The sequence below is a fragment of the Coptis chinensis genome, chromosome 8, assembly GCF_015680905.1.
Source record: "Coptis chinensis isolate HL-2020 chromosome 8, ASM1568090v1, whole genome shotgun sequence".
Lineage (NCBI taxonomy): Eukaryota > Viridiplantae > Streptophyta > Magnoliopsida > Ranunculales > Ranunculaceae > Coptis > Coptis chinensis.
In genome coordinates this window covers 76329701-76353148 of record NC_141463.1, presented here as the reverse complement: position 1 = coordinate 76353148, position 23448 = coordinate 76329701, and the positions used below count along the sequence as shown (strand labels likewise).

The window sequence follows — 23448 nt, the reverse complement described above, 5'->3', positions numbered from 1 at the left end:
TAGTAAAACAAGACATCCTAAAGAGCCCATCTTGATGATATCCCTTTCCCACGAATACACCATTCTTAGTTAGTACAAATTTATCAGAAACAAAGACTAACTTAAAGCCATTCTTGCTCAGAGCGACCCAGAAACCAAGTTCTTGCAAATGTTAGGCACATAGAGCACCTCATTCAGAGTTAGTTCCTTCCCAGAAGTCAACCTCATCACCACCTTTCCTTTGCCTTCAACCTTGGACGTAGAAGAGTTTCCCATAAAGAGTTGTTCTTCCTTTTCCACAGCATGATAAGTGGTGAACATCAACTTATTAGAGCATATGTGGCGAGTAGCACCAGTATCCACCCACCATTCCCTTTCATTTCCAATCATGAGACATTCAGAAACCACAGCAGATAGGTTCATGTCATTAACATTATCAAAAGCGTGTCCATTGTCACATTTACTTGATCTTTTTTACTTCTTGTACTTCTTTGGCTTGCGACATTCACTTGCCTTATGTCCAAATTTCCCACCCATTAGCACTTGCCCTTGAACTTAGTAGGTGTACTACTCTCTTCACCTTGATCTTTGTCTTGGCTTCCTCTTTCCCCTTAGCACTTTATCCTTCCACAATATTGGCCTTTGCCACCATGGGATCCTTACCTTTCTTCTCAGATAGGTAGTTATCTTTCTCTATCCTTAGACGGACAATCAGTTCTTCAAGATTCATATCTTTGCATTTATGCTTAAGATAGTTCTTAAAATCCTTCCAAGATGGTGGTAATTTCTCAATCATAGCAGCCACTTGGAAAGATTCTCCTAGGGTCATTCCTTCAAGAATGACATCATGGAGGATTACTTGAAGTTCTTGGACTTGGCTTATGACCGTCTTACTATCCGTCATTTTGAAATCAAAAATCATCAACTATGAATTTATTCATGCCAAAGCATCTTCACTCTTGTATTTCTTGTCCAACGAATCCCAAAGTTCCTTAGCGATCTTGAACACACTATACACATTGTATAATGAGTCACCCAACCCGTTAAGGACATAATTTTTACACAAGAAATCAACATGAAACCAAGCATCCTTGGCCCAAAACCTTCTCCTTGTCGGTTTCATTAGGACTTACATCGAGCCTTATCCCACGAAACCTTGCCAAGTTAAGGGGTGGTCGGATAGAAGAGCATCTTACGTTGTCGGTAACTTGAAATCGGTTCCATTGAACTTTTTCAGGGCTTCTCCCCATGATGAATGTAATGGGGAACAACAATAGGAAACGATGAATGGCCAGTGTAACGGTGGTGTTGCCATATTCAAAAATACAACCACACTTTGTTATTCCTTTAAACCAAAAAGAAAAGAAAATAGAAACAAATTACGTTGGGTAAAGAAAAAGAAGAAAAAGAAATATATCTTAAGTTGTTAGGAATATACAACTTAATTGTATTACTATTTACCAATTACCAAACTATACAAACCTTTTTGTCTTGTATGTGTCTTGTACTTCTTAGTTAAATCCGAGCCTAGTGTAGATACACTATGTTCTTAAGACAGATTTTTCCCCTCCGGGTTGCTTGAAGGTTGATGGGGAAACTCCCCCAAGATAGAACGGATTTCCTTCTATAGAAAGCTAGCACTTCAATTCTATAGAATCAGCGAACACAACTTAGTATTTATAGGTGAGTAGTGCCTCTTTGAAATAACATAGTGACTCTTGGGAAAAAGTAAGCAACTCTTTCAAAAGTCACATGTTTCGAAAAGACACACCATTTCGGCATGATGCACTGTTTCAAACCAGTGCACATTTCGAAAGGTCGCACCTTTTTGGCATAATGCACTATTTCGAACTAGTGCATCATTTTGAAAAAGTTTTTCTCACTTTGCGTACTGTTTCAAGAGAAACTCATTTCATCTCAAGTGGGGTAACTTGGGAGACAAATTACTCATTCATATCTCAAAGCATTTGTGCAAAGCAAATCCATTTTTCTTACAATTGTTACTCGCCGAACATGTACATCCACATGCCTCCACTTACATAATGGCTTTCGTGTGAGGGTTACCTGGTGTGCGGCATCCCGCTTAGGGTAGTTACGCACGGAGTGGTACATTATGTAAGGGGAGGCATGTGGATGTACATGTTCGGCGTTGGGTAGCGATTGTGGTAGCCAGGAAAACTAGGTAAAACATAGAGACGACGTATTATTAGGGACACTTGATAAATGTTACCGATATGTTATTTTTCCTTCTGTGTGGTTAGCAAGTTAAGTTTCAATTTATGATATGATTATCACAAATTGCTTTCTGGAGAGTGGGTTAAACTAATTATTCTTGCGAGAGAGGACCCACTCTGCGATAGAGCATGTATAAAGGTAAGTACTAGGATGCCATAAGTTATTTACTCATAGTTAGAAGCTAAGGTGCCTTTATGAAGGAACTAACTACCTTATGCTAAAGCCTTCGGTGGAGGAACTACCCGCCATATAAAGAATGAAACTTTAAGTATATCTAAATGGTTTTTCTAAGGCTACTCATACCAACATTATTTATAATGTTGACCCGATTTGCATGTTTGCTAATCGGGTGTGTTCTTATATGAACATAGTCGATCGGCTGGGCCGGGGTTAGGTGATGTTCGAGAAGGTGGTCTTTGCTTTCGTGATCGATGTTAGCTTTTATTTTTAATAAGATGTCGTTTCATTTTTCCTCAGAGATGTAGTGGAATTTGTTGGGGACATATGTTTAATTTATTTTTTTTCCGAATTCTTAAGTAAAGAAGTTTGTAACTTAATTTTTTATCACAAGTTTTATTAATGATGAGTGGATTGTTTTGGAGTACTTTATTATTTAGTTTTCCTCATGTGTTATTATTCATTAGGGTTATGATATACCTTTGCTGTTAGTGTGGTTAGTCGGTTCATGCATGCACCTAGCATGCCTCACTGGGAGGCAGCTATTCGAGTTCTAAGGTATTTGAATGGCTCTCCATGTCAAGGCCTGTTTGTATGCACGCGATCACACGATGTCATCTATTATTGGATACTTTGTCGCCGACCGGGTGGCATCATCTTGATCGTCGTTCTACTTCTGGGTATTGTACATTTGTTGGTGGCAATCTTGTTACATGGCGTACCAAGAAACAAAATGTTTTTGCGGTCTAGTCTTTGAAGTCGGTATAGAGTTATGGCTCATACAACTTGTGAGATGATGTGGTCGGGTTAATTCACTTCTTCCCCGAGATGGGTATTATTGTTCATTCTCATTATCGCGATGTTTTGTGATAATCAAGCTCCTATCTTTATTGCGAGTAATCTGGTATTTCATGAGCCGCACTAAGCATGTGGAGGTTAATTGTCACTTAATCGGGGACTTAGTTATGAGCAAAGGATAGTTACTCCTTTTGTGTGCTCTGGAGACTAGCTTGCGGATGTACTCACTAAGCCGCTACTCGCGTTAGCCGTTTCATTCTTTTTGTGTCAAGCTGGGCATTTGTGATCTCTATGCTCCAACTTTGGGGGCGGTTTAGAGTTCTTGTAAGCCGTCACAGAAGGGACACAAAGCGAGCCAGTGGAATCCATAGGATTGTGTGCGACTATGTGGTCAGGATCATTTTTAATGTATAGTCGAGCTTTAGATGCCAATAATCGACCGGACTACCCAATAATCCCATCCGTTACTCTCCCATCATTACTTCTCTATTCTCATAGTGTATTTCATTTTTTTTTTTCATATTTCTTCATATCCAGCAATACGGATGAAGATGGGGACTTTATATAAATCTTTTTTTAAAACTGAAAACGCTTTGTCTTCTTGCACTCTCTGGCACTTTAAGGTTTAGCCTACGGCGTTTGGCTTGCAGTTCTGGCGGTGTCGTTTGCAATCTCAAAGCGAAAAGAGCTCCAATTCCAGGTCCAAGGTTAGAACTGTTTTAGTTGTTTCTTTTTCTTTTGCATAAGAATATGGATTATTGTGATCAACTGGTCCTATACTTCCTATTCCCCTATGAATTTACAGATGGAATTGAAAGAAATGGGAAAGCTAGGGTACGATGTACATAAATTTTTTGAGAAGTTAATGCTAGCATGGTGGTAAGACTCTTACTTTGGTCTTTACTTATCAAATTTAAACAACAATTATTGCGGGAATAATTTGACACATTTATTTGGACAAGGGTATTGTTGCTGAAATCGTTGGTTTCTTGGAACACATGCTTTATGAATTTTCAATGAAATTTTGAGTTTTGTAATTTTCTTGCAAGGAAACAATCTTGATGACTATAAGAAGCTAGATTAGAAGCTTTGGAGAATGCCCCTGCAGAATATAAAGGCGACTTAAATGATTGGCGTCATTAATCCTTTGATGTACTGTACGTCCTTTGAATGATTGGCCTCAATAAATCATGTAATTTATCTTAATACTGTTGATATGTACTGTGGTGTAAGTAGCTTTTATGCATTCATTCAAATAGTAATTTATGGGGTTAAATTAGGCAATAGCTATTATATGCAATCTCACACCATAAAATATTCCATTGTCACTAACCTTTTAGTTACTTCTTTGTTGAGTGATCAATGTTCTCCCAGAAAGCAAGCATAACATTATTTTTTCTTATTTATTTATTTTTTTCCATTTTAGTGAGATATATGTTGGCTTATGGCAGGACATGAGGGAGCAAAATGATAAGCTAGATTATAAAGACACAGAGATTTCCCTTCAAGCATAGGCTTTATTGGTGTCATGATGAGCAGATGATTCTGAGCCAAACTTACCTCATCTAAAAGGTCCTCCATTAGAAGAACAATTCTTTTAAGAGTCCTTAAATCAGGTAAGTCATTTAATTAGTTTTGATGACGTTATATATAACTCTGTTACCACTCATAGCAGTGGGTTTAGTATCCAAATTAAACTTCATAAGTGCAATTGGGCTACATATATTCATGATGTTTTATGTTGGCTGGCTATTGCAAAGTGGGTAACAGCCAATTCAAATTTGGTTTAAGATTAAATGTGGATGTTGAGCAAGTTGTTCATGTATACATATATTTGATTTAGGTTTTAAGAGTATAAGCAGTTACATACACTACTAAAAAAAGGCTTTTAATGACAGCTAAATCATACGCTTGTGATGATGGCTTTTGGGTGAGAAAAAAACCATCATTACTGGGGGCGCCACAAAAAGTCTACCAAAACCGTCATTAACTTTATGATAGTTACTAGAAAGCTGTCTTAAAAGGTCATGCTCTAATGACATTTTTTTATCTGAAAATGTCATAATATGGGTGAGTTATTGTGTCACTTTCTCTCTACCCATCATGATTTCTTAGCAAAAATTGTCAAGAAATGACAGTATTTCTTGACTGATTTTCTTCAACCGTCATAACATTATCTTTTTTTCCCAAAAAAAATAATTTGAATTTTTCAATATATATATATATATCAACTTAACAAAACAGGGCTGTTTCCTGACTCACAGCTGGGATTCGTTTTGAGGGGGCATAAATTGACGGAAGGGACGAGTGACACGTTGACATCCCATCCCATGATGAGTTGGATTAGAAATTAATTGGATTTTTAATTGTGAAATTAAACAAACAGAACCCTTCGTTTCTTTGTGACTCTTTAATGGCGTTTCTACTTTCGTTCTCTCTCCCAGAAGTGCCGCCAAAGTGTGTGAGTAGGATTAGGAATTAATTTGGGATATTAATTGTGAAAATTGGAGGAAACCCATTATGTTCTCCCACAATTAGATTTAAAAAAAAAAAAAAAAAAAAAAAAAAAAACTTTTCCATTTTAGCCTTTTCCAAACTACCTCTCACTATGAATTCTTTCTCACCCTCCACGATTCTATTAAAAGGACTAAAAATTTTTGTCTCTGTGGATTGTTTGTTTCTTATCAACACTGTTTTGCTCTTTCTAATCCGTTTGTTTCATAAACTCGAAACTCAAAAAAATGTTATGGTAGGTAAATAAAAACTCATGCAGTTCTTATGTTTTGATGGGTTACCGAATTTGCTTGGATTCCTTCTTATTCCAGAATTGAAGTGTCGTTGAATTCGTGTATGAACTTCTTGAAGGTCCTCTAATAATCCCCTTCATTTCTATTTTGAGTTGACCTTTTATGAATTTTCGTTCTTTAGGATTGCAATCCATTACCTATGTCAATTGTTTTAAGATTTGAATTTGCAGAAATCCAAATCATGCATGCTTATTAATTTTCCTTATAGGTGTCCTAATAAATGTTTAGAAAAAGGGAAAAAAAGAGCAATCACTCCCTAAGATGATTATGTGATTGGAAGATGCTTTCGGTACATGAGTAAGTCATTCTTCATGTAGTTGCATCTGCTCATCCATTTGTTTTGCTAACTTCTAGCAATCGGCTAGGTAATGTGGGATGTAGCCTATCTTTTGCAACTCTGGAAAACTAAAGTACTTTTGCTCAACTAAATGGTTCATGGCTCACTTTGCAAATATGCAACAATTTTAAGCATAGCTTCCAAATGTACGCATTAGGTATTTTTTTATTATAATGAATTGCTTGGTTTTGAACATCAATGTTTACAATATTTAGTATCATTTTCCATCTCTTCTCTTTCATATTTAGTATCCATTCATTGTATGTTTCATGCCATAGTTTTTGCTAAACTCATAAAAATATACACTTTTAAAAATTGTTGAAGTCATGTGCCAAATTAATGTCTTGGGACAACAAGCTACACATAGGGAGGAGGATTAGATAAGTCAACCAGGTTGGATAGAACTAAATTTTGAAGTTGTGTATGGTAAAAGATGAAAATCTGCAATTTTTGCTATTATTGGCGAGGAATGTGGAAGGACAAGTGGGACTTGAGGGTGGCTACCCCAAAAAATGAAGCAATAAGTCAAGCTCTATTAACTGAAACCACCTTTCTCATATCCTTCTATTGCTACTACAGGTTAACCCCGAAATTGCTTATAAATGACAACAATGGTCTTTTAAATAGTTTTTGGTAAGTGTCATAATCGATTAGTGGAAACCTTATGTGCAAAGGCATCTGTTAAATATGATTTTATAAGTTGCACTGTTGGTCCTCCTTATGCTTTTGGAATGGGTTCGAGTAGCATCTTGATGAGGTCATTTGTTCATTCTTTAGCAGGTCATCAGTGCATGCTTAGAATTATTAGTACTTTGTTCAACTTGCCATAATTGAAGGGTTAGATCCCTTGAATAGGTAATTTCTCATGTGTGTTTCTCTAGCTGCATATCTTTTATTTTACTGCTTACATTGTTGCAATGCCTGTTCATAGTTACACCTTAATAAAATGAAAATTATATTTTCTCTACATTGCCAGGGTTCAACAAGTTCTACAACCATGGCGTAAGCATATTTGAGGGCATTGGCCTTTATTATGTAAAAGGTTAGACAATCCATGGTTTTGATTTCGGGATGGATTTTGTGATTTCTTCCGCATTATCTGTAAAAAATTTTACTGATTTTGGTTCTATAAAATGTTGGTCTATGGAACCATCGAGCGAATGAAGCTCTGGTATCTCACCAGCAAGCTTGAACGACATGTGGGCATCGTGTGGGAAGAGAGCCAAATGACTTGGTGAAGTCGTTTGAGAAAAGCGTTGAGCGGTCTACGCACACCGTTTGGAAGTAATGTTGCTGGTTTTACCTCCCAACGACCTGATGGTGTCGTTTGAAGTTAGAGTTCAAACTTTTTGAATTTAACAGGTTTGTCGATATTTCAGCCTAAAGCCCATATTTCTCACTTTTTTCTATCTGTACCTATATAAAGGAAATAGATTAGGGTTTTGAGACAACTTTTGAGAGATTCATTTCTTGGGTATTGTGGGAGCTCTATTGAGCTAGGGTTTGAGTGAGGCCTCTTGTTCTTGATTCTTTATATCTCTTGTAAACTCTCCAATCTTTGCTATAAAGGAAACTCGGCTCTTGTGTGGATGTAGGTAACATTTACCGAACCACCTAAATCGTTGTGTCTCTTTGCATTATTTACTTCCTTATTTATTGTTTGCTTGTTATGGGTGATGATAAATTAGTAGTTTTGCTTGTTTGAGTTTGTTGTGATAACTACCAAAGTCTTGGGTGGGTGATTTCTTTGGTGTGAACTCCAAGTTGAAATCATTTGGGATAGAAAGTAGCTAGATTGAGGTGTGACTTTCTAGTGAAATCTCCTAACAAGTGGTATCAGAGCTTGGTTTGAATCATTGGAACAAGGTGTGTGAGGAAAGACTCCACCTTTAGCATTGAGAGCTAGGTGTTTGAAGAAATTCCTCTGAGAGAATCTCCACCATTGTGTTGGTTCAAGTAAAAGTCATGACAACCGAAAAGGAAAGCTACAAGATAGAGAAGTTTGACGGAACAAACTTCGGCTATTGGAAGATGCAAATCGAGGACGTACTCTATCAAAAAGATTTGATGGAAACATTGATAAGTGAGAAGCCCGATGAGATTCTGCAAGACAAATGGGATTTGCAAGATAGAAAGATCGGCATTGGCCACAATCCGATTGAGTCTCTCGAAGTCGGTAGCCTTCAATATTAAAACCGAGAAGACGGTGAAGTCTCTCATGGAGTCACTTACTACAATGTATGAACAACCCTCGGCCACGAACAAAGTCTATTTGATCACCAAGCTATTTAGTATGAGAATGTCGGAGGGGACCTCCTTCAAGGATCACCTAAATGAATTCAACCAAACTAAGGACCAATTGGAGTTGGTAGAGATTACATTTAGTGATGAGGTGCTAGCTTTGGCGATACTTGGACAATTGCCTCCAAGTTGGAAGGCGACTATGGTGGCTATTAGTAGCTCTGCGGGAATGACCAAGTTGAAGTTTGAGCACGTTGTTTGTATGGTACTAACCGAGGAAATCTGGAGACAGGATTGTCCTTCATCTTTGGGGTCAACTTCAGGGTCGGCATTGAGCACTGAAAGTAGGGAAATAAATTCAAACAGGAGTCGTAGTAAGAAAAAATGGAGGGGAGATCGAAATCTCAAGCCCCTCGATTGCAAAGCGTTGAACCCAATCCTCGAGACATAAGTGAAGTTGTATGTTACAATTGTGGTAAGCATGGCCACTATAGTAACAATTGCCCAGCACCAAGAAACAACAACAACATTAATAAGAACAAGAAAAAGAATCAAGAAGCTAATGTTGTTGAGATGGTAGATGATGCTTTGATATGTTCGATGGAGCACAAGAAGGAGTCTTGGGTACTTGATTCCGGCGCATCTTTCCATGCTACCTCATATCGAGAGTTCCTTGAGAACTACACCAAAGGTGACCTTGGAACGGTCTTTCTCGGTGATGACCAACCTTGTGACATTGTCGGCAAGGGTGACGTGCATGTCAAGATGAATGGCTCGTCATGGTTATTAAGGGACGTTAGACACGTTCCGGATTTGAAGAAGAATTTGATTTCTGTGGGGTAATTGGCAAGTGAAGGATTTGTTACAGTCTTTACCGGTGATACTTGGAAGGTCTCGAAGGGTTCAATGGTTGTTGCAAATGGTAAGAAAGATGGTACTCTCTACATGACTGCACATGGTTGTGAGTCGATTGCCATGGCACATGACAAAGAGGATCCGAATGTTTGGCACCGCAGACTTTGATAAGGTTATATACTAAAAGCATTACTTTTGTATTAACTCTAATACTTTATTTTTTGAATGAGAATCATATGGGCAAATGTTATGTATATTAGTTATATGCATGTGTCTAATACTTTATGTTGTAGATGATATGGTGTGAACACACAGAAGATCATATAATCAGTACCTTATAAAGTATAAGTAATCGTTCACAACCTAGATGGATTTGGACAAACTATTAGTACGGTTGTAGTATAATCTGGTATTAGTCTATCTTGGCTATAGGATTACACTAGTACACTTTGTGTGTATTGAACAGGACCAAGTGAGGTTGTTTCTCCTTATACTAACTATATAAGAGAACAAACGCCTCTGTTATTATGGATGTTTGTCCTCCTAATCCGGATATAATAACGGGAACTTACATGCATTGTACATTGCTTTAAATCATCAATGAGTGAGATTCATATATGAATCAACAAACTCGATGGATTGGGTAATGACATTGTATGTAAGGTGTGCTGTTGATTATAGAAGGAATCCGTGTCCCGCAAGAAGTCGGGTTGGTGATGTCCCCTTGAGGAGCTCAAAAAGATTGTCATGCAAACCCTGCAGGTGGATTTATTCCGACATGACAATGAGGTTGAGTGGTACTACTCAAGGACATAAGAAGTTGATTAATGTAGTTGTCAGAAACTTGACTTAATCAACGGACATTCGATATCTTAAACACGGGGAGATCAATGAGTATATAATATGGAGCCCATAAATGCTGACATGTAATTTGGGATTAGGGCGGTAGTGCAACAATGGCCTTTAGTGGAATAAGTCATTTGTTGACGGACTTGGGCCGTGTGTTCTGGGTGAACATGGGAAGCTCAAGCCCGTCAGGAGGCCCAAACCTATTTTCTCCTCATGGTCCCTGTTGTAGCCTATAAATAGAATAATCTCTCTCTGGCCGAAATTCACTATTCATCTGAACAGAAAAAAAGGCAAGGAAAGATAGATCCAAAATTGGATCTAGCTTTGTGAGAAAGAAGGGGATTGGTAGATCGTTGTCCACACAACGTCCAATCTATTCTAAAGGAATACAATAGAAGATCAAGGGGTTGATTGTTGATTCGGATTCATAAAGCTTGGATTCTCAGAGTTATCAAAACCAGATCTAAAAGGTATGTTCTCTATCCAAATCGTGAGAACCCATTAATTCCGCTGTGCGTGGTTCTCGCGGTTTGTAGAAATATTGGTTATTAAAATAACGGTTCCTACATTGGTCACATGAGTGAGAAAGGAATGAAAATCCTTCACTCTTTTGGTAAACTCCCAAAGTTACAGTCGACTGAAATTGACTTCTATGAGAACTGTGTATTTGGAAAGCAGTAGCGGGTGAGTTTTCAAAGAATGGGTCAGACTCCGGAAGCTAGAAGGCTTGAGTTGATCCATACAGATGTCTGGGGGCCAGCTAATGTCTCTTCACTTAGCGGAAAGTTATATTTTGTGACTTTCATTGATGACCATACTAGGAAGGTGTGGATCTATTTCTTGAGACACAAGTCAGAAGTATTTGAAGTGTTCAAGACTTGGAAGGTCATAGTTGAGAATGAGACAGGCTTGAAAGTAAAGAAGCTGAGATCCAACAATGGTGGAGAGTATGAGGATTCAGGTTTTAAGAAGTATTGTGGTGACAATGGCATCAAGATGGAAAAGACTTTGCCAGGGACACCTCAGTAGAATGGGGTTGTAGAGCGGATGAATAGAACACTGACAGAGAGAGCTAGGTGTATGCATACATTAGCAGGCTTGCCCAAGAAGTTCTGGGCAGAAATTGTTAGCACAGTAGCTTACCTGATCAATAGAGGACCATCAGTACCTTTGGATTTTAAGATTCCAGAGGAAGTATGGAGCGGGAAGGATGTGAACCTTTCCCATTTGAAGGTGTTTGGTTGTGTGTCCTATGTCCACATTAGTGACCAAGCTAGAAGCAAGCTTGATGCTAAGTCACTAAAGTGCACCTTCATCGGCTATGGCGGTGATGATTTTGGGTATCGCTTTTGGGATGATCAAAATCGGAAAATCATTCGTAGTAGAGATGTTGTGTTTAATGAAGAGGTGATGTACAAGGACAGATATGAAGCACAAACCAAGGAATCGGGTACAAAGAGCGTCACAGAGTATGTTGAGTTGGAAGACTTTGATGTAAGTCGTGGTATAGTGGGAACCCCACAGTCAGAGGATGACAGTAGTAGTGACTCAGAGAATAATGAGGATACTACACCACCGAGTCCATCTCCACCTCGTGCCCCAAGGAAGACATCTAGGCCACATGTACCGAGTACGAGATATCCGCCTTCCACTTATGTGAATTACTTGCTACTTACTGATGGTGGCGAGCCTTAATGCTATGATGAAGCATTGGAGGCGAGTGATGCAAGCAAGTGGGAGCTTGCTATACAAGATGAGATGAAGTCCCTCATCTCTAATGGCATGTGGGAGTTAGCCAAACTACCCATGGGCAAGAAGGCTCTACAGAACAAATGGGTGTTTAGAGTCAAAGAGGAACATGATGGTTCCCAGAGATACAAAGCGAGGCTAGTAGTCAAGGGTTTTCAGCAGAAAGCAGACGTTGACTTCACAAAGATATTCTCCCCAGTGGTGAAACTGAATACTATTCGGTCAGTGTTGAGTATTGTTGTAGCGGAAGATTTGTATCTTGAGCAGTTGGATGTTAAAACTGCATTCCTCCATGGTGACCTCGTTGAGGAAATTTACATGCAGCAACCACAGGGTTTCATCAAGAAGGGTAAAGAGAATATGGTATGCAGGCTCATAAAGAGCTTGTATGGTTTGAAACAAGCCCCTAGGTAGTTGTACAAGAAATTTGATAACTTCATGCAAGGAAATGGCTACTCTAAGTGCAACACTGACCATTGTTGCTACTTCAAGAGGTTCGACTCCAGCTACGTCATCTTATTGCTATATGTTGATGATATGTTAGTAGCGAGTTTTGATATGTCAGAAATTGGGAGATTGAAAGAGAAGTTGGCAAGTGAGTTCTCTATGAAGGACTTAGGTGCAGCGAAACAGATTCTAGGGATGAGGATCATAAGAGATTGGCAGAAAGGTATTCTGGAGTTGTCTCAGGCTGAATATGTTGAGAAGGTATTGAAGAGGTTCAACATGGGTGGTGCGAAACCAGTTTGCACACCTTTGGCAGTCCACTTCAAGCTGTCCAAGGAACACTCTCCCAAGAATATTGAGAAAAGAAATTTCATGGCTAAGGTACCATACTCCTCTGCCATTGGAAGTCTTATGTATGCCATGGTTTGCACGCATCCGGATATAGCCCAAGCAGTGGGAGCTGTCAGTAGATTTATGTCTAATCCTGGCAAGCAACATTGGGAAGCCGTGAACTGGATATTGAGATATCTGAGAGGTACTACTGAGAAATGCCTATGTTATGGAAGGGGTGTTGTGAACTTATAAGGGTATGTGGATGCCGACTTTGCAGGTGAAGTAGATCGTAGAAAAAGCACTACTGGTTATGTCTTTACAGTAGGTGCTACTGCAGTGAGTTGGATTTCGATTCTGAAAGATTGTTGCTTTGTCTACCACGAAGGCGAGTATGTGGTCATTCTGAGAGGCAAGCAAAGAGATGATCCGGTTCTGAGGATTGATGGAAGAGCTTAGGATGAAGCAAGAGAGGAGTGTGTTACACAGTGACAGTCAGAGTGCTATATATCTTGCTAAGAATTCCGCCTTTCATTCTAGGATCAAGCACATTGGTCTCCGGTATCATTTTATCCGATATCTGTTGGAGGATGATGTTTTGGCACTTGAGAAGATCCAAGGGAGTGAGAATCCGGTGGATATGTTGACCAAGACCGTGCCTACTGAGAAGTTGAAGTTGTGTTCAACTTCAGTGTCTCTTTGATTGAAGACCATGATGGATGAGTCGAGTGTTTCTTTAGTAAATTGGAATTGGATGGAGTTGTTACAATTGAGATGTGATGTGCATGTAGAATCTCAAAAGTTCCAAGTGGGAGATTGTTGGTATGTGGAACCGTCGAGCAAATGAAGCTCTGGTATCTCACTAGCAAGCTTGAACAACATGTGGGCATCGTGTGGGAAGAGAGCCAAACGACTTGGTGAAGTCGTTTGAGAAAAAGCGTTGAGCGGTCTACGCACACCATTTGGAAGTAATGTTGATGGTTTTACCTCCCAACAACCTGATGGTGTCGTTTGAAGTTAGAGTTCTGAAATTTTTTGGAATTTCGACAGTTTGTCGATATTTCGGCCCAAAGCCCATATTCATTTCTTGGGTATTGTGGGAGCTCTATTGAGATAGGGTTTGAGTGAGACCTCTTGTTCTTGATTCTAGATATCTCTTGTAAACTCTCCAATCTTTGCTATAAATGAAACTCGGCTCTTGTGTGGATGTAGGTAATGTTTATCGAACCACCTAAATCTTTGTGTCTCTTTGCATTATTTATTTCCTTATTTATTGTTTGCTTGTTATGGGTGATGATAAATTAGTGGTTTTGCTTGTTTGAGTTTGTTGTGATAACTACCAAAGTCTTGGGTGGGTGATTTATTTGGTGTGAGCTCCAAGTTGAAATCATTTGAGATAGAAAATAGCTAGATCGAGGTGTGACTTTCTAGTAAAATCTCCCAACATAAAAGTATACTGATTATTGTGCTAAATCATCATATTCAGTCGATTTTAGATATACACGCCCTAAGATGAGATGATGGGAAATTTTTTGTTATAAATGTGTTTGTTGTCTCCGTCTCTTTCCCACTTTCTTTTTAATAACCAGTTTTCCATACAAAATATCTGTCATTCCAGGTGGCTTTGATAAACGCCTCAGAGAGAATGTGCATTATCTGGAGGAACTGAAAAGCTTAGCAGAAAGGGAAGGAGTCTCCGACCGGGTTAACTTCATTACATCCTGTTCCACAGCAGAAAGAAATGCACTGCTCTCTCAATGTTTATGTGTTTTATACACTCCGAAGGTGGATAGAATTTAATTTTGTCCTTTTATTTGGTAAGGTCCAAAATGTGTTCAAAATACAGGAATATAACTTTTTCCTGATGTAGGATGAGCACTTTGGCATGGTTCCCTTGGAAGCAATGGCAGCTCAGAAGCTTGTTATTGCGTGCAACAGTGGTGGCCCTGTTAAAGACTGTTAAGGATTGCGTCACCGGGTTTCTTTCTGATCCCACCCTTCAAGATTTCTCACTTGCTATGGCAAAGCTTATTAAGGATCCCAGTGTAGCAGATAAGATGGGTAGAGAAGCACGATAGCATGTCAGTGAGTCTTTCTCCACCAAAATTTTTGGCCAATGACTTAACCAATATCTGATTAATGTCGTAAGGAGAAAGAGAGTGAGAAGACAAACACAAACAGAATGAAGATTTTATTTACCAAAATTTGCAGGATGCAGTACTTTAAAAATGAGTGGAGGTTGCATTTTTGTATCGAGACATGGCAGAATAAGAAAATACTGCTGTAATTTTTTTGAGTTGCTGACAAAGGTATAGTTTCAAATTTCAAATCCACTAATCCACCAGCTAACTTAACCCACCTATATTAACAATCAGCTAATTAGATAGAATGTTGATTTCATTTCACATATTTTGTTAATTACAAGAAATTTGCAGGCCGATACGAGTGAGGCACGTCAATTCAATGCAATAGAAGCGATAAAACAACAATAAGTGTGGTGGAAGCATGTTGCCAACAATAACAATGTATGAAATTGACAAACAATCAAACCCCTAACAACAAAAGTAGTTAATCAATTAAATTACTTACCAGGGTAATCAAATAACGGGAAATAATAGAAGAGTTCGACCAAAGGTTTTAAGTTCGGCAATGCCTATAACAGGAAATAATAGAAGAAGAGTTCGACCAAAGATTTTAAGTTCGGCAATGCCTACGTCAACTAAAAGAGAATCAATTCCAATCACTAACTCATAGTTTTACTATTAAGATTGATTTATAGAGTGAAAGTACAATTGACAATGTGACAAAAAAAAGTGTAATCTATACAGATGCTGCTAGCACAATCAATCTTAATAGTAAAACTATGAGTTAGTGAGTGAGATTAAGTGTAATCTATACAGATGCTGCTAGCACAATCAATCTTAATAGTAAAACTATGAGTTAGTGAGTGAGATTAAGTGTAATTTGTATTGTATTATGTGATTTTTTGTTTTTTATGCTTTGGTAAGATTTGAATGTATCTGTAGTCTGTGAAAAGCTGTCAAAATTATATGTATTTTACCATCACATAGACCAATTGTTGGAACAATGGAGAGTATCTACACTTTTCAAGTACCGTAGAAATGTTTCGGGCATTCTAATCTCAGAATTGGTGTTGTCCAATGCTAGCATATTTATCACCATTACTTTCACAGTCACAAGTTCATCATTCAAACTTAAGAGAGCAACTTCAAACTAAAGTTGTGAAAGAAACCTAGGTACATGTATATTGTGAACAGGAAAGAAAGGTTTCCTTTTACGTGAAGGAAGTTGGGGTATGCATATAATTTTGATTATTCGTTTTTTTTATGACAGCCAACTGTTCAAGCAATGGTGAGGGAGGATCTTCGCCCTCTAACTATTAATGAAACCATGGTGCGTATATCTTCTTCCACGATAAAAAAAAAGTTTTTATATTTTTCGTTACTGCATGTCTTATTTATATTGGATAAAAAGGGTATATAAGACTCCATGAGCATGTTGCTGTCATAATATACATATATAGAAAATTGTATTTTGCTAGCCAACTTTGGGACCAAACAGTCGGATTCCCAGGATTCCCATAGTGAAAGCGTATAACATCTATCTAAAGTTTTTTAGCTACTTTTGCTTCTTTTTATGCTAAAGACGCTTCTTATTCCGATGATATCATATCCTGTACACTCTCCTGTATTTTTTTTGGACCAAACAGTTGGATTCCCACATTGATAGAGTATAGCATCTGTTTAAACTTTGTTAACTACTTTCGATTCTTTTTTGCTAAACACACTTTGTGTTATTTGCAAGTCTTATTCCAGTTATATCTTAACTAATCTACATCACTGAATAATTTTTTTGTTAGCGCATTAATTAGACTTTTCATTGAGTTGCCTACTTATAGAATGATTTAGTTTGATGGTTTTGATGGTTATAGAATGATTTAGTTTGTGTTGGATTTAAGCAATAAGAAATGTTTTATTTGGAGTATACAATTAGGCATGCACCAACAGCTTCGACAATGCACAAATTTGAGACTCTATATGATGCAACTAAGAAAAATCTGTGTGGCCTTTTTGGAAGTAGAAATTTCATTGTTGGCTTATATTTCATTATCACTATGCAGTATGGTTCCCTGAGCTAATGGACATTATGATGTCTTGGTTGTTGGTGCCGAAGAAAAAACAAGTTTACACAATATTACAAGTTTACACCATATTACTATTTCATGACGAAGAAGTAATTTGCTGGGGGTTTGATATTTGTTATTTGGTTGAACCACTTTGTGATATCAATTATTTTGAATGCACAAGAGAGAGTGGGAGGAACTGAGACGCAGCCACAGCACTTCGCGGATTTGATGCAATGTGTCACAATGAGTGGGCTGATGGATCTGAAACAAACGGGGAATTTCTTAACATGGAACAATAAACGGGAATAGAGAACATGGCGAAAACTGGATAGGGTGATGGTGAATGATGAGTGGGTGAGTGAGTATACAGACACCGAGGCACACTACAAGAGCCCCAGGGCAATTTCAGACCATTCATCTATTGTAGTGGCGTCAACTAAGAGTACAGGGAGATACAAAATATCCTTCAGGTTCTTCAACTACTGGATACAACAAGAGGGATACACAGAGACCGTACAGGCAGCATGGAATACCCCAGTAGTTGGCAACCCAATGTTCACATTCATGCAGAAATTGAAACACACTAAGGAGGCTTTGATAAAGTGGAATAGAGACAGTGGTCGGGTAGCAACAGAGAAAGTGGAGGCAGAGAAGGCGTTAGCAGAAATTCAGGAGTTGTTACAAGCCCAACCGCTTAACCATGGGTACAAAGTCCGTGAGAAGGTTCTCAAGGCTAAGTTTGTCAAAGCAGCGTCACCGAGAGGAGTCGAGAGCAAACAGAAATCGAGGGATCAGGTGGTGACGTTAGGGGACAACAACACGAAGTACTCTTCAACTCTATCAAAGTGAGAAACATGACAAATAAGATAAATTGTCTCAAGGATGGGCAAGGAAAAGTATATGAAGAACTGGCTGACATTGGAAAGGAATGTGTCAAGTACTACAAAGAGCTGTACAGTCCGGATTTCCTAGAGACGCTGGATTTTACAGAGCTGGAAGATACATAGGTAGAACCACTGGATGGGAATATTCAGAATATGATGATAAGGGAGGTTACACGGGATGAAATTATTGAGTGCCTGGCTAACATAGAGGATGACAAAGCACCGGGCAGTGATGGGTTCTCTGCAGTGTTTTTCAAAGCAGGATGGAGGATAGTGGGGGATGATTTTGTAAAGGCTATAAAGAATTTTTTCCGATCAGGCAAGATGTTACAGGAAGTGAATGCCACATGCATAACTTTAATACCGAAAATGCTTACTCCTACTTCTTTAGGGGATTACCGGCCCATTGCATGTTGTAATGTGATCTACAAGTGTATTACCAAGATACTCACATGTAGAATGAAAAGCTTTATGCCACAGGTTATATCTCTCAATCAATCTGCATTTATAGCGGGGCGAAGCATTCAGGACAATGTGCTACTATCACATGAGTTGTTACACAACTACCATAGAGATAAGGGACCCCCGAGATGTGAAAGGAAGATTGATTTAAGAAAGGCATATGACATTGTCAGATGGGAAGCAGTGAGTTACGCTCTGACCAGAATTGGGGTTCCTCCAGTGTTTGTTAATTGGATACAACGATGCATTGAAACACCGAGCTATAGCATTATGATTAATGGAACACCGTTTGGGTATTTCAGAGGCAGGAGAGGGATCAGGCAAGGGGATCCCATGTCACCGCATTTGTTTGTACTGGTTATGGATTTTCTCACCCAGCTGATTCACAGAAGAGTACTACAAGGGAGATACCGGCTACATCCCAAGTGCGTTAATCCAGAGGTGACTCATTTATCATTTGCGGATGACCTCATTGCCTTTATGAATGGGGAATTGAACACAGTTTGTGCCCTCAAAGATTCTCTACACAGCTTACGCAAATGCTCGGGTCTACAAGTAAATTTTCAAAAGAGCCAAATGTTTTACGCGAGAGTAGAGGAGAAAGTTGTCCAACAAATGGAGGCGCTCATCAATTTTCCGAGAGGAATGTTGCCAGTTAAGTATCTCGGACTGCCCTTGATAACCACTCGTCTGAGAGCAAGAGACTGTACGTCACTGATAGAGAAAGTAAGACAGAGGATTCAGGCATGGAGAGGGAGAGCATTGCCCTATGCAGGACGGCTTCAACTCCTTAAAGCAGTATTGAATGGCATGAGTGTCTACTGGACATCTTCTTTCATTCTTCCTCAAAAGACTATCGAAACTATTAACCAACTCTGTCGGAATTTCCTTTGGAATGGGCCGGAGTGTGCCACATCACATGCTCTCATTGGGTGGGATACCATATGTTTCCCATATGAAGAAGGGGGGCCCGGGATTCGAAGTTTGAAATCACTGAACGTAGCGGCAAATCTGAAACATCTCTGGAAGTTGGTTAGCTCGAGTGACACCTTATGGACTAAGTGGGTAACTAAGAATTTGATCAGAGCGAGGAATTTTTGGCAGATAAATATTCCTAATGACTGCTCCTGGGTTTGGCGGAACTTGCTGAAGCATAGGACAGAGGCCCAGAACATAGTCCAACACCAAATTGGAGATGGAAGAGGAACTCAGGTATGGATGGATCCTTGGCACCCAGATGGTATCTTAAAAGACCGGTTTTCACTAGCTTTCATACATGACTCAACGTGTAGGCTGAATGCATGCATGAGTAATCTTATAGAAGATGGACAGTGGTGCATTCCCATGCACGTCAGAAATCAGATGCCAGACATTGTTGCTTTCATAGAAGAGGAGCTCAAGGTTGGGCATAGGCCTGATCGAGTGATATGGACAGCCACCCAGAGAGGGGACTACAAACTCCGGGAGACATATGATAGAATCAGGGCAGTCAAAAATCCAGTATCTTGGAATCACTTGGTCTGGTTCTCGAATCGGATATCGAGACACTCCTTCATTGCCTGGCTCACATTCTAGGGAGGGCTGAAGACAACTAGCAAGTTGAAAGAGTGGGGGTAGTAACCCGATGACACTATGTCTTTGTGTTGGAGGAGAAACTGAAGTACACATGTTTTTGAGTGCACTTACGCCGCAGTTCATTTGGCAAAGATATGTTACAACGTCGCAAGCAACAACAAGGCACAAAGTGCGAACTGGTTGGAAGAAGTGGAATGGGTGATCATGAAAATGAAAGGGAAAGGCATTCAACAGGATGCGCTTCGACTGATGTTTAATGGCTTCATCTATCATGTGTGGCAAGAGAGGAATAGAAGGATCTTTCAACACAAAAATCAGATTGCCGTCTAGGTGAGTTCATTGATCATTCATGATGTAGCGACCAAACTTTCTTCTCTCAAAACAGTAATGGATGAAGGTCCCGAAAGAGACAGGGTTATGTCAATATGGAATGTAATGGTGGAAGCAAGGCCGAGGATATAGCTCGATTTTGTGCATGGGAGAAGCCAAATATGGGAACGTACTGCCTCAATACTGATGGAACACTCCAGGGAGAACAAGGGGGATGGGCGGCTGTGATAAGAGACAGAGAAGGAGTCATTAGAAGTAACGCGCGGGGAAGTCGAATATCGACGATCGACCTCATTGGGTTCTGAGGGTTAGCGAGAGAATTCAGCTGGCGGTGGAGAGAAGATGTTTAAATGTTAGAGCCCAGACGGACTGAACAACAGTAACATCTTATATGAGGGAGCAGGCCCATTACCCATGGCGAGCCCATTATCTTATGGGTGAAATCCACCGATTGAAAGCCCAACTTGAGAGTTTCACACTCAAACATGTATTTCGGGAAGCCAACAAATTAGCCGATATATTGGCTAGTAATATCCCGACAGCCAATTATGTAGTAATTACCCCTAGTTCATTTTCTGAAGATGTAAAGAAAATTGTATTCGATGATGCCACGGGCAAAAGATATGTAAGAGTATAAGCTATGTAACCAAGCTAGTTTTAATTTTAATAAAATAGGGGTAAGGGACCTCTCAAAAACCCTGCTTGCCTTTCAAAAAAAAAAGATATCAATTATTTTGAAACTGAGATTTTAACAAATCAAGCTTCAATAGATGGCATAGATCTAACATAGTTTTACACACAATATCTAACTTGAGAATTGAAGTAAGTTCATGTGTTCAATGCATCAGCCTGCTTTTGTTAAAATGTAAGTTTGGTCAAGACTCCACTTCATTATCAGTTACCATAGAAAGTTATGACATGTTGAGTCTTCGGAGATACATTAATTCATGATGACTTCAAGAATGTCGTCCATTTGCAATTTTGCAACACAATACCATGCCAAGAAATATTCAATTCTATTACGCCAATACAATAACATCATAGCCTTTTTTTTTTTGTGAAGATAAATTTTTATTAACATAATCTTTCAAAGCTTACACCTCTGAAATCATAATTCAAAGATTCATGAAGAAAGGAGGGTTGTCTAAGCCACCAAAATGAACAAGTTGAGGGGACAATAGTGGTTAGAACATGTTGCTCTTGAGGTCGAGATGGGGTAGGATTCAGCCACCATTGTGCATCTGATGCAGTTGTTGATGCATGACCAGCCAGCGAAGTCCGCAACCTTATTAGCTTCTCTATAATTCCAACAAATGGAATATATATAATGGTATCCTTTTCAACAACTTCTTAATATTATCAAGGATTACTGAGATTTCCATTGGGCATTTCTCACTTTGAGAGGACACCAGATGAAGGAGAGCACTAGAGTCCAATTCGATAACAATGATAGTAGCTAATGATAATACAATGATTGCCATGAATATCTCCACAGTCCTCAAATGGAACGGAAAACAAAAATAGATCCATTGTGATAATTGATAAACTATTATTGTAAATGCAAAATTGAATGTATTACGTACAAATAAGAATAACGTTAACACACTATCGAAATGATGCATCTTTATGAAATCCGTGCCAAAGGCACGGGCATTAACTAGTATATATACATACACACCTATAGATAATTTATAGTAGAAATCATTTAAACCTATAAACAGTGAACTCCATTGTAGAAACTTTAACCATAACATAATCCATATAAAATTCAAAAACTTTCTCAATTATATAATCTCTTATGCAAAAAGTTGTATGTTAATTATATAATTTACATGGTCCAATAAACTCTCATAAACTAATTAAATTTAAACACATCATACAAATATTCTAATAAACTATATATCCATCTAAATGAGTCTTCTGCCAAGCTCTGATTCTTTCATAAATCCTTCTTTATTGTTTTTTAGCACTATCTAGAAGTTCATTTAACTTTCATAGGTTTGCATGGAAGTTGACCAAAAAATATGAGTTAAATGATGTTGCCTCTTCGAAGCAATATCTAGATTCTTTTGCGTTACAGATTCTACCGTTTATAGACGGAGTGGTTTGGGAAAACATAATATTTCTTTATGCCATTTTGACACATTTACATGCAGTAGTTCCATTCTTATTCATTAAGAAAAAAATAAAGGGGTATTTAGGTTTTGGTCATATTTATAGTAGTGATATTAGGCTTTGATACATTTATAGTTGGAAATTATACTTTAGTCTAACTTTTGGTAGTCAAACTCGTTGACTGTCTTGTATTTTGCTTAATACCTAGAATACCCTTACACGTGTGTCTCACACATTTGATTAATTTTAGGACCAAAGCCTAATATCGCTACTATAAATAGGACCAAAGCCTAAATATCCCAAAAAATCCCATAATGAATTCACAATTACCTGGAGCAACATAACCAATGTATCCTTTGATTGCAAATGAGCTGATTTGGCTTTGAGAAGAATCATCACCAGTAATCGAAAACATCTTTGCTATTCCAAAATCAGCTACATGAGCAGTGATGTCATCATCGAGAAGAACATTGCATGGCTTTATGTCACAATGGACAATCTCTAGTTCATAATAGTGGTGAAGATAATCAAGTGCAGAAGCAACATCGATGGCTATATTAAGTCTTTGTTTGAAACTTAAATTTCTTAGCTGAAGTTGGTGCTCATCAGTCTTTGGATGTATCCACTCCTCTAAACTCCCGTTAAGCATGTACTCAAAAACTAGAGCTCTGAAATCATTCTCCTGAAAGTCCACACTTGAGCAAGCTGTTATGATTTTGAGAAGATTTCGATGGTGGAGATTTCTCAAAGCTTTGGATTCGGCTAGGAAACTCTTTGAAGCTCCTTCTCGTTGAAGATTTAGGACCTTCACAGCAACAGTTTTGTTCATGTCTTGGATAACACCTCTAAACATAGAGCCATAACTCCTAACACCAATCAAATTGTCCACAGAGAATCCATTCGTGGCTTTAAAGGGCTCTCCATCAGAGATCCTTTCATAAAAAAGCTAGTTGAACGATGTTTCTGTTGAAGATCGATGGTTCATTTTTCGCCTTTGTTCTTCGCCAGCATACAAGAAAAGCACACGATAATAGAAGAAGACATGCTCCCAACAATGACAGACACAACCACTTTAACAGGGAAGGAAGTTTTCTTTTTCTTTTTGAAGGGAGCTCCAATTGTACTATTCCT

The 23448-nt window shown here is 38.6% G+C and overlaps 2 pseudogenes across 1 annotated transcript; one reads left to right on the top strand and one right to left on the bottom strand.

The window, feature by feature from the left end:
* The first annotated feature begins 3499 nt into the window (after positions 1-3499).
* LOC147483111 (uncharacterized) lies at positions 3500-15133 on the top strand (annotated as a pseudogene). Its single transcript, XR_015206282.1, has 9 exons — positions 3500-3896; positions 3995-4068; positions 4239-4346; positions 4641-4805; positions 5943-6285; positions 6362-6490; positions 7310-7375; positions 14423-14589; positions 14675-15133. The product of XR_015206282.1 is annotated as an uncharacterized LOC147483111 (transcript).
* A 7455-nt stretch (positions 15134-22588) lies between these two features.
* Positions 22589-23163, bottom strand: LOC147483110 (putative LRR receptor-like serine/threonine-protein kinase At3g47570 pseudogene; annotated as a pseudogene).
* Between the last annotated feature and the right edge of the window lie 285 nt (positions 23164-23448).